This window comes from Coregonus clupeaformis, chromosome 34, assembly GCF_020615455.1.
Source record: "Coregonus clupeaformis isolate EN_2021a chromosome 34, ASM2061545v1, whole genome shotgun sequence".
Taxonomy (NCBI): domain Eukaryota; kingdom Metazoa; phylum Chordata; class Actinopteri; order Salmoniformes; family Salmonidae; genus Coregonus; species Coregonus clupeaformis.
In genome coordinates, this window is record NC_059225.1 from 44,626,140 (window position 1) to 44,638,354 (window position 12,215).

General features: G+C 42.8%; 1 protein-coding gene across 10 annotated transcripts in view; it reads right to left on the reverse strand.

Moving 5' to 3' along the window:
- ntng1a (netrin g1a) overlaps positions 1-12,215 on the reverse strand; it is a 157,949-nt gene that overhangs the window by 33,049 nt on the left and 112,685 nt on the right. The window lies entirely within an intron of this gene.

A 12,215-nucleotide genomic window follows, 5' to 3' on the forward strand; every position in this document is an offset into this window, starting at 1 on the left:
GACAACGAGCGACAGCTGCCTCTGATTGGGAACCACACCGGCCAACATAGAACTACACATACTAGAATACAAACATAGAAAACGAACAACAAAGAATATACACACCCTGACTCAACATTTAAGCGTCCCCTGAGTCAGGGCGTGACACTTCTGACCCACTGGGAATGTGATGAAAGAAATAAAAGCTGAAATAAATAATTCTCTCTACTATTATTCTGACATTTCACATTCTTAGAATAAAGTGGTGATCCTGACTGACCTAAGACAGGGAAGTTTTACTAGGATTAAATGTCAGGAATTTTGAAAAACTGAGTTTAAATGTATTTGGCTAAGGTGTATGTAAACTTCCGACTTCAACTGTACATTGGTGTATCATCATACTGGTCTCTGACTTGTGGTCAGACTCGTTCAGGTGGAACAAACTTAAATGTATGCCTTTTTCAATGCTGAATTGAATGTCATTGAGAAAACAGAAAGGTGTCATAATGTATTTATCCGCAAACCTCCTTTCTGAATTGTAAAGTAATCTAAGAAGTAATCATCTTGTAATCAAAAGTATCTAAGAAGTAATCAAAAGTATCTGTAATTTCAATAAATATTTTAGCTGATAAAGTAATTGATTACAGTTATAGTTTTTTGGGTAATCAGATTACATGTTTGTTGGTGGTTGGCTCTTTTTCCCCCCTGACTGGCTTTTGTTTCTGTCAATGCAGTGATAGTAGAATGCCAGTTTGTATCATTGCAGTAGAATGCTAGTAGAATACCTGCAAGCCTCATTGTGTTTTTTCCAACAGAACCCCATCCTGACCTTCACCAGGTCTTTGTCCCTGCGTCCACCTGGACCATCCATAACAGCTTATCTTCTACATTTCCATCGCAGGCAAAGTTGGGAATTACTTTCCCTGGCTGTCGTCATTTCACAGACAATGAAAAAACAAAGGAGTTTATCGTGGACTACAGGAAACGGAGGTCCGAACACGCTCCATTCACATCGACGTTGTTCTAGTGGAGCGGGTTGAGAGCTTCAAGTTCTTCGGTGTCTACATCACTAAGGACCTATCATGGTCCAAACACACCAACACAGTCGTAAAGAGGAGGAGGCGTGACAGGAGGCTGAAAAGATTTGGCATGGGCCCTCATATCCTCAAAAGTTCTACAGCTACACCATTGAGAGAATCTTGACTGGCTGCATCACCACTTGGTATGGCAACTGCTCGGCATCCGACTGCAAGGCGCTGTAGAGGATAGTGCGTATGGCCCAGTACATCACTGGGGCCGAGCTCCCTGCCATCCAGGACATGTATACCAGGCGGTGTCAGAGGAAAGCCCTAAAAATGATCAAATACTCCAGCCAACCAAGTCATAGACTGTTCTCTCTGCTACGACACGGCAAGCGGTACCAGAGCACCAAGTCTGGGACCAAAATGCTGCTGAACAGCTTCTACCCCCAAGCCATAATACTGCTGAACAATTAATCAAACGGCTACCTGAACTATTTACATTGACCCCCTTTATTATTTGTATTGTTTTGCACTGACTCTCTTGCACTGGCTCTATGCACACTCACTAGACTCTACCCACACACTCACACATACTACACTGACACTCCAACACACACACACACACACACTACATATGCTTACACACACACAAAACACACACACATGCATATTGACGCCACACACACACACACACACACACACTTTCACACATGCTGCTGCTACTCTGTTTATTATCTATCCTGATTGCCTAGTCACTTTTACCCCTACCTACATGTGCATACTGCATTTCCTCAATTACCTCAACTACCTCGTACCCCTGCACATTGACTCGGTACCGGTACTCCTTGTATATAGCCTCAATATTTTATTGTGTTACTATTTTCCTTTGTTTTTTTACTTTTTAACTCTGCATTGTTGGGAATGGGCTCGTAAGTAAGCATTTCACAGTAAAGCCTACACCTGTTGTTTTTGGCGAATGTGACCAATACAATTTGATTTGATTTGATCATTACATTTACATTTTAGTCATTTAGCAGACGCTCTTATCCAGAGCGACTTACAGTTAGTGAGTGCATAAATTTTTCATACTGGCCCCCCGTGGGAAACGAACCCACAACCCTGGCGTTGCAAGCACCATGCACCAGTAACCGGTTCGGATGGAGGTTTGAATGGAGGGAAGTTTGCCGATTCGTGCCATGGAAAAAGCACCAGATGTAATTTGATTGAATTCCTCTGGAGACGAATTCCAGCCTGAACACTCTCAACACTCGACCACCTACATCTAAATGTATTGTGGGGGAAAGGGGAATAGATCTATATTGAAGGTGGCAAGTGTTAAAGTGCATGTGTGCCGAGTTCGGAGGCACAGTTAAGATTCCGGGAATGAGGCACACAGAGACAGAATCCTGAGACGGAAGAAACAAATATTTGAAAGAAAGATTACCGTTGAAGCTGCAGAGAGAGAGATGTTGGAAAGGCAAAGTAAACAATCCGGGTCTCGGGGGGTGGGAGCGGGGGCGGGGGGGTGGAGCATAAAACGAGAGCATAAAACAACAAAAAACAGATAGAGGCAATAGGGAGGGAGAGAGGGAGGGAGGGAGAGAGGGAAAAGGAGAGAGGAAGATATAGAGTGTGGAAGAGAGAGAGAGAAAGAGAAAATTGAGAGAGAATGGAGAGAGAATGGAGAGAATGAAATGATAATAGAGGAGTGGGAACAGGATCAGCAGAGTCAGGAGACAATGCAAATAGCAGAGAGGCAATAGAATAAGAGCATAAACACGGAAGGAAGAGAGGGAAGATGAATAAGAGAGGGATGAGGGTGTATTGTGTTTGGATATAGAAATAGAGCGCTGTATAATTAAATAATGCAGGGAGGGAAGGAGGGAGAGAGGCAGGGAGGAGAGGGAGGGGGGTGGTGAAGTGGGAGAGAGAGATTGAGGGAGAGAGGGAGCGGCGAGCTCTTGTCTTCCCATCTCTGTGTAGACACAATGGCCGCCTAGGCCTTTAGATATCACTAATTACAGTATCCATGGTACCACTCCAGAGACGCTGCTGCAGACACCCTTCATTATAGCAGCTAGGGCTCAGGACCAGGCTGGGCTGGCTGCTTAAACAGGGTCAGACTGCGTTCAACCACTGATGGCAGGCTGCAGGAAATATAGTATCAGGCAACATGTTATAAGTGCTTCATGTTGATCTGTTGAAGTGGGATATATCCCACTGTGTGGAAAGATTCATAGGAAACAATAGTGTATTTTACTTCTAAATCTATATTTTCGTTGACTTGTTTTGCCATGTAATCCATTACAGTTTCTAGTTATCTGTCCAAAATTGTAATCAGTAACATAACTTTTAGATTATCCAAACTCAGCAATGTAATCTGATTACACTACCCATCAATGGTTTTAGAACACCTACTCATTCAAGGGTTTTTCTTTGTTTTTACTATTTTCTACAATGTAGAATAATAGTGAAGACATCGAAACTATGAAATAACACATATGTAATCATGTAGTAACCCAAAAAGTGTTAAACAAATCAAAATATATTTTATATTTGAGATTCTTCAAATAGCCACCCTTTGCCTTGATGACAGCTTTTCACACTCTTGGCATTCTCTCAACCAGCTTCATGAGGTAGTCACCTGGAATGCATTTCAATTAACAGGTGTGCCTTCTTAAAAGTTAATTTGTGGAATTTCTTTCCTTCTTTATGCATTTGAGCCAATCAGTTGTGTTGTGACAAGGTAGCCCCCTACCTTGTAGGTATACACAAGATAGCCCTATTTGGTAAAAGACCAAGTCCATATTATGGCAAGAACAGCTCAAATAAGCAAAGAGAAATGACAGTCCATCATTACTTGAAGACATGAAGGTCAGTCAATACGGAACATTTCAATAACTTTTTAAGTTTCTTCAAGTGCAGTCGCAAAAACCATCAAGCGCTTTGATGAAACTGGCTCTCATGAGGACCGCCGAGTTAATCCACTCTCTCCTTAGCTCAGCCAGACAATTTATAAACTTGATCTCCACTGTAATAAGCATCTAGACATTAGCTCCCGTTTCTTTTAGACTTAACAATTGGTTTTCAATAGCGGAGATTTGTATAAACCTTGCTGTCTGTCTTCCAACATTTGCAACATTGTTTCAATATTGAAATTCGATCTCCAGCTGTCGTATAGTAATGAATGTGTAGGGGTCGGGAGTCGGGAGTCGGGACGAGACAGACAGGCAAGCAGCTTTTCTCAGCCAATCGAAATCATGAATCAGCATAATTTTTATGGATATATACAAAGAAATGTCAATAGAAAACTGTTAAAACAAAACAAAATGCAGCTAGTTTGCAGTCTTTTCAGCTTGAAGTGATTGTGTTAGCTGTGTTGTTGGCTAGCTCCTCTGAACAACAGCGTCCTGAAGAGAGAGCACATTTTCTATGGCATGTGAAATCGCGCATCATTAGCTCATTGTTATGGATATATCCACATAAATGTCACTAGAAAAGCTTAAACAAATGCAAATGCAGCTACTTTGCTGTTATACTGACTGCACTGTTTGACATGACTGTAAGTTAGCCGTAGTTGGCTATCTAGCAAGCAAGGGATAAGAACGTTGCCAGCCAGTATGGCAATAGAACATTTAGAACATGACTGGGTCGCGTCTCTGGCAACCGAACCAGCTGGCTTGGGTAGCAACCTTGGATTTGTATCAGGAATATATCTTGTGGAAGGATGAAATAGCATGAATAAATTCATCAAAATAATGTTTTTAATTAAAATATGTCAATCATTATTTGAATATGTTAGTACCAATAAGAGAATAAGACAGTTAAGTGATAATGCCCTCGAAGCCGGTGTTTGGAGGATATATTGTTGTTAGGTCCTCCCAACACCGGCTTCTCGGGCATTATCACTTAACTGTCTTATTCTCTTATTGTCATCATGCTGAACCTCACCATTGGATTCAACAGTGAATAACACTGCTGTGACATCTGGTTGTTATGCGTTATTGTACGCTAATTAGTGGAGCAGAATCCAGAGAGCTCATAATTATTTGCTCCTATTGTGACTGTCACCTCCTCTAGATACATACAACAGCATTTCTGGTTAGCGGTTGGTAAGTCTATTATAACACGCATGACTACTGTGTCTCCTCAACAGAGCCCATCATATGGAGTAGGGTGAAGTTGCACCTAGACACTGATATTGGGTCAGTTTGCTTTTTGGCCATGATAAACACGGGTGAAATTAGCGGAAGAGAAGAGTTTGGCGGAGAGCTGATTGCAGATCTGCACTTACGGAAACTTCACCCCCAGAACCCATTGTACAATACAGTGCATGATCAGGCTTGGGACAAATCTTCCTAGATCCTGTTAGCACTCTAGTGTACTTTACCCACATAGGGAAGACTACTGTAACAGAGAGTAATTCAATGCTAACCTATTAAACTCTGACCCCCTCTGGTGGCATTAAAATCGAAAGCAGTAAAATCGATAAGTCACATTAAAGCTGATATCAGTTAGTCGGCTTTGGCTTGCCTTTCCCCATGGACCAGGGTCTGTCACAGAGGAGGAGTAGAGGAATCCCTACAAATCCACCCGGGGATGTGTGTGTGTGTGTCCATGGGGGACACGTCTGCCTCCGACTACTTTGATCTGAGCTAATTTACAACTCCTCCCTGCTAGATGTGAAGCTTTACATGTGGCTCCTAATCCTGCGGAATTAGAGATCAGAGGTGGGTTCAATACGACCGAGCTGTGTTCAATACAACCGAGGTGTGTTTGATACGACCGCACGTGTCTCTGACCACCGAACTACCATCCAACAAAGACCACAAGGCAAGGAAATGTGATGCAATACAAAGCCTAATAGACAGATGATTTGTACTTACCACAGTTTTTTAATAAGCAACAAACCAAAATGTTCCATTGAAACTCATGGAGGTAAAACTGCTATATGAGAATTCAAAGAAAATGCATATGTAAATGCCAGGGAAAACACTGACAAACATTCAGATCACATGCAATAATATATGCCTGAGAAAGGCTATAACATTGATAGTGTGTGTACGGTACGGTTATCAAGAGGCCATAATTTCAAACTGTCTACTTTACACCTGAGGTGTATCCATGACAACAGTGTTCTCCTTATCGTTCTCTGTGGATAGATCTGAACACTTGAACACTCCCACGGTTGTTTTACTAACGTTCAACATAACAACATGATCCCATTAATAATCTCACCTAACAATATTTAGACATGTGGAATGTGTATGATACATACCTGTTTAACATTTCACTGGTTTTACAATTTCATGCCTCTGAGTGTACAAAACATTAAGGACACCTGCTCTTTCCATGACACACTGACCAGGTGAATCCAGGTGAAAGCTATGATCCCTTATTGATGTCACTTGTTAAATCCACTTCAATCAGTGTAGATGAAGGGGAGACAGGTTAAATAAGGATTTTTAAGCCTTGAGACAATTGAGACATGGATTGTGTATGTGTGCCATTCAGAGGGTGAATGGGCCATACAAAATATTTAAGTGCCTTTGAACGGTGTATGGTAGTAGGTGCCAGGCACACCGGTTTGTGTCAAGAACTGCAACGCTGCTGGGATTTTCACGCTCAACAGTTTCCTGTGTGTATCAAGTATGGTCCACCACCCAAAGGACACCCAGCCAACTTGACACAACTGTGGGAAGTGTTGGAGTCAACATGGGCCAGCATCCCTGTGGAATGCCTTCGACACCTTGTGGAGTCCATGCCCCGACGAATTGAGGCTGTTCTGAGGGGGGTGGACCTCAATATTAGGAAGGTGTTCTTAATGTTTTGTACATTCAGTGTAGTTTTACACACTGTAACCTGCCTCTAGAACAGTCTTCACAGTGTTCACAGCTCACCAAGCTAGCCTTTTCAGTTCTAGTTTCCTCCATTTGAGTAAGAAAGGCTTGAGACCCACTATACCACTATCCTCCATCTTTCTCCCTTGCAACCCCTTGCCCTAGTAGAATGAACTGCCATGGGTAATTCTCCAACTGATCCCTCTCCTTCTCTTTTCACTAACACACAGAAAGAGGGGTTAGAGAGAAGGAAAGAGAGAGAGACAGAGAGAGAATGAGAGAAAGGGGGAGAAGGAGAGAGAGAAAGTGAGAGGGAGAGAGAGAGAGAGAGAGAGAGAGAGAGAGAGAGAGAGAGAGAGAGAGAGAGAGAGAGAGAGAGAGAGAGAGAGAGAGAGAGAGAGAGAGAGAGAGAGAGAGAGAGAGAGAGAGAGAGAGAGAGAGAGAGAGAGAGAGAGAGAGAGAGAGAGAGAGAGAGAGAGAGAGAGAGAGAGAGAGAGAGAGAGAGAGAGAGAAAGGGAGAGAGATAATATTCTGAGGCCCCAGAAGGCAGAGTTATCCGTGACAGAGAGTGATGCCCATTTCCCATCCCTCCATCTCACCCGTCCTTCTCCATCACTTTCCTTCGTTCACTCCGTCAGAAAGAACAAACTTTTCTTATTTTCCTCGTCGACTCGGTAGATTTGACACCGTAACATACAGTTGAAGTCGGAAGTTTACATACACCTCGGTTGGAGTCATTAAAACTTGTTTTTCAACCACTCCACAAATTTCTTGTTAACAAACTATAGTTTTGGCAAGTCGGTTAGGACATCTACTTTGTTCATGACACAAGTAATTTTTCCAACAATTGTTTACAGACAGATTATTTCACTTATAATTCACTGTATCACAATTCCAGTGGGTCAGAAGTTTACATACACTAAGTTGACTGTGCCTTTAAACAGCTTGGAAAATTCCAGAAAATGATGTCATGGCTTTAGAAGCTTCTGATAGGCTAATTGACATCATTTGAGTCAATTGGAGGTGTACCTGTGGATGTATTTCAAGGCCTACCTTCAAACTCAGTGCCTCTTTGCTTGACATCAAGGGAAAATCTAAAGAAATCAGCCAAGACCTCAGAAATAAATTTGTAGACCTCCACAAGTCTGGTTCATCCTTTGGAGCAATTTCCAAACGCCTGAAGGTACCACGACCATCTGTACAAACAATAGCATGCGAGAATAAACACCATGGGACCACGCAGCCATCATACCGCTCAGGAAGGAGACGCGTTCTGTCTCCTCGAGATGAACGTACTTTGGTGCGAAAAGTGCAAATCAATCCCAGAACAACAGCAAAGGACCTTGTGAAGATGCTGGAGGAAACAGGTACAAAAGTATCTATATCCACAGTAGAACAAGCCCTACATCAACATAACCTGTAAGGCCGCTCAGCAACGAAGAGGCCACTACTCCAAAACCGCCATAAAAAAGCCAGACTACGGTTTGCAACTGCACATGGGGACAAAGATCGTACTTTTTGTAGAAATGTCCTCTGGTCTGATGAAACAAAAATAGAGCTGTTTGGCCATAATGACCATCATTATGTTTGGAGGAAAAAGGGGGTTGCTTCTAAGGCGAAGAACACTATCCCAACCGTGAAGCACGGGGGTGGCAGCATCATGCTGTGGGGGTGCTTTGCTGCAGGAGGGACTGGTGCACTTCACAAAATAGATGGCATCATGAGGAAGGAAAAATTATGTGGATATATTGAAGCAACATCTCAAGACATCAGTCAGGAAGTTAAAGCTTGGTGGCAAATGGGTCTTCCAAATTAACAATGACCCCAAGCATACTTCCAAAGTTGTGGCAAAATGGCTTAAGGACAACAAGTCAAGGTATTGGAGTGGCCATCACAAAGCCCTGACCTCAATTATTTTAGAAAATTTGTGGGCAGAACTGAAAACGCGTGTGCGAGCAAGGATGCCTATAAACCTGACTCAGTTACACCAGCTCTGTCAGGAGGAATGGGCCAAAATTCACCCAACTTATTGTGGGAAGCTTGTGGAAGGCTACCTGAAACGTTTGACCCAAGTTAAACAATTTAAAGGCAATGCTACCAAATACTAATTGAGTGTATGTAAACTTCTGACCCACTGGGAATGTGATGAAAGAAATAAAGCTGAAATAAATCATTCTCTCTACTATTATTCTGACATTTCACATTCTTAAACTAAAGTGGTGATCCTAACTGAACTAAGACAGGACATTTTTACTAGGATTAAATGTCAGGAATTGTGAAAAACTGAGTTTAAATGTATTTGGCTAAGGTGTATGTAAACTTCCGACTTCAACTGTATGTGTAGAATCATCTACTGTATCACCGTCCTCTAAGATGATTCATCGATCTTGTCTCCACTTCGCACGACTTGATGTGTATCATGAAAATAAATTAAATCGTAATTAAATGTTTAATTTTGACAAATGTGTCTCTATAGGACAGTGATATGCTTGATAGGTTGGGGGGACATTTAGATTGAGTTGTGAAATTGTCTGTGATTGCTTTTGAAATTACAAACAGCGTAAGGAGCCTTTTCTGTCAGTATCATGCATTTTCTTTTCCAGGGGGAAGGGCCTGCGTTCTTATACCTTCTCACAGTGTTATTGCATTATGGATTTTTTCATAAAGTATAATAATGCACTTTACGGTAAGACTGTCTTTCATCATGAGGGTGAAGGAGACTGCGTGTGTGTGTGTGTGTGTGTGTGTGTGAGAGAGAGAGAGAATGTGTGTGTGTGTGTGTGTGTTCGTGCATGTATGTGTATGTGAATCCGCACACACCCACCCACATTGGCATTTTTAATAATGTGCTGTCAATCTCGGTCTCAGAATGACCATTTTGCTAACCCTCCCTAAGACTCATAACTCTCTCCACCTGGGAGGGAGAATACTTTTTTTCTTTACATCATCACCCAGCAGCCAAGAGATCACTACTGGAGAAAAACATCCAGCCAAACGCAATAACAGACCTGCCTATGATAAACCCTACAGGCTCAGAAATGCCACCACAATCAAACCATCACCAACACCATCAGGAAATGACTGGTTGTGCCTTCAACATGTCCTTGGTAATAATGTTCCTCTCTCTTCCTTTTCCCTCTCTATGTTAAAATGGCAACTTGCCCTATACAGTGGGGGAAAAAAGTATTTAGTCAGCCACCAATTGTGCAAGTTCTCCCACTTAAAAAGATGAGAGAGGCCTGTAATTTTCATCATAGGTACACATCAACTATGACAGACAAATTTAGATTTTTTTTCTCCAGAAAATCACATTGTAGGATTTTTAATGATTTTATTTGCAAATTATGGTGGAAAATAAGTATTTGGTCACCTACAAACAAGCAAGATTTCTGGCTCTCACAGACCTGTAACTTCTTCTTTAAGAGGCTCCTCTGTCCTCCACTCGTTACCTGTATTAATGGCACCTGTTTGAACTTGTTATCAGTATAAAAGACAACTGTCCACAACCTCAAACAGTCACACTCCAAACTCCACTATGGCCAAGACCAAAGAGCTGTCAAAGGACACCAGAAACAAAATTGTAGACCTGCACCAGGCTGGGAAGACTGAATCTGCAATAGGTAAGCAGCTTGGTTTGAAGAAATCAACTGTGGGAGCAATTATTAGGAAATGGAAGACATACAAGACCACTGATAATCTCCCTCGATCTGGGGCTCCACGCAAGATCTCACCCCGTGGGGTCAAAATTATCACGTGAACGGTGAGCAAAAATCCCAGAACCACACGGGGGGACCTAGTAAATGACCTGCAGAGAGCTGGGACCAAAGTAACAAAGCCTACCATCAGTAACACACTACGCCGCCAGGGACTCAAATCCTGCAGTGCGAGACGTGTCCCCCTGCTTAAGCCAGTACATGTCCAGGCCCGTCTGAAGTTTGCTAGAGTGCATTTGGATGATCCAGAAGAGGATTGGGACAATGTCATATGGTCAGATGAAACCAAAATATAACTTTTTGGTAAAAACTCAACTCGTCGTGTTTGGAGGACAAAGAATGCTGAGTTGCATCCAAAGAACACCATACCTACTGTGAAGCATGGGGGTGGAAACATCATGCTTTGGGGCTGTTTTTCTGCAAAGGGACCAGGACGACTGATCTGTGTAAAGGAAAGAATGAATGGGGCCATGTATCGTGAGATTTTGAGTGAAAACCTCCTTCCATCAGCAAGGGCATTGAAGATGAAACGTGGCTGGGTCTTTCAGCATGACAATGATCCCAAACACACCGCCCGGGCAACGAAGGAGTGGCTTCGTAAGAAGCATTTCAAGGTCCTGGAGTGGCCTAGCCAGTCTCCAGATCTCAACCCCATAGAAAATCTTTGGAGGGAGTTGAAAGTCTGTGTTGCCCAGCGACAGCCCCAAAACATCACTGCTCTAGAGGAGATCTGCATGGAGGAATGGGCCAAAATACCAGCAACAGTGTGTGAAAACCTTGTGAAGACTTACAGAAAACGTTTGACCTGTGTCATTGCCAACAAAGGGTATATAACAAAGTATTGAGAAACTTTTGTTATTGACCAAATACTTATTTTCCACCATAATTTGCAAATAAATTCATAAAAAATCCTACAATGTGATTTTCTGGATTTTTTTTCCTCATTTTGTCTGTCATAGTTGACGTGTACCTATGATGAAAATTACAGGCCTCTCTCATCTTTTTAAGTGGGAGAACTTGCACAATTGGTGGCTGACTAAATACTTTTTTTCCCCACTGTAAGGTGTGTCTCGGTGACATATGCCATTTATTTGACAGCGCTAGCTGGCTTACATCTGGCCAAACAGGGTTTATGGCGGAGGAGGGTGGTGCAGAAGGAAGCACCTGCCACCTGTGTGTGTGTGTGTGTGTGTGTGTGTGTGTGTGTGTGTGTGTGCATGTGTGCGTGCGTGCGTGTGTGTCCATGTGTGGGGATGTGGCTGTCTCTCTCTCTGACAGGGACGTGTCTCTCTCTCTTTCTCAGTATGTGTGTGTGTGTGTGTGTGTGTGTCCATGGGGGACACGTCTGCCTCTGACTATTTTGATCTGAGCTAATTTACAACTCCTCCCTGCTAGATGTGAAGCTTTAACAAACCTTACATCTGGCCAAACAGGGCTTATAGGCGAGGAGGGAAGGGGGGTGGTAAAGAAGAAAGCTCCTGCCACACTCTGGACACACACACACACACAGTTTCCTAAAGGAGCTCCCTGAGCTGGAATAACCAGCTGCATTACAGCATGTCTGTGCAGGCTACTGGCCCCCTTGGCCTGTTTGGCCCCATCGCCATGAGTATGACCTGTTAAGAACAATGGAGAGAGAGAGACCCCATTTTCTGTTGTCA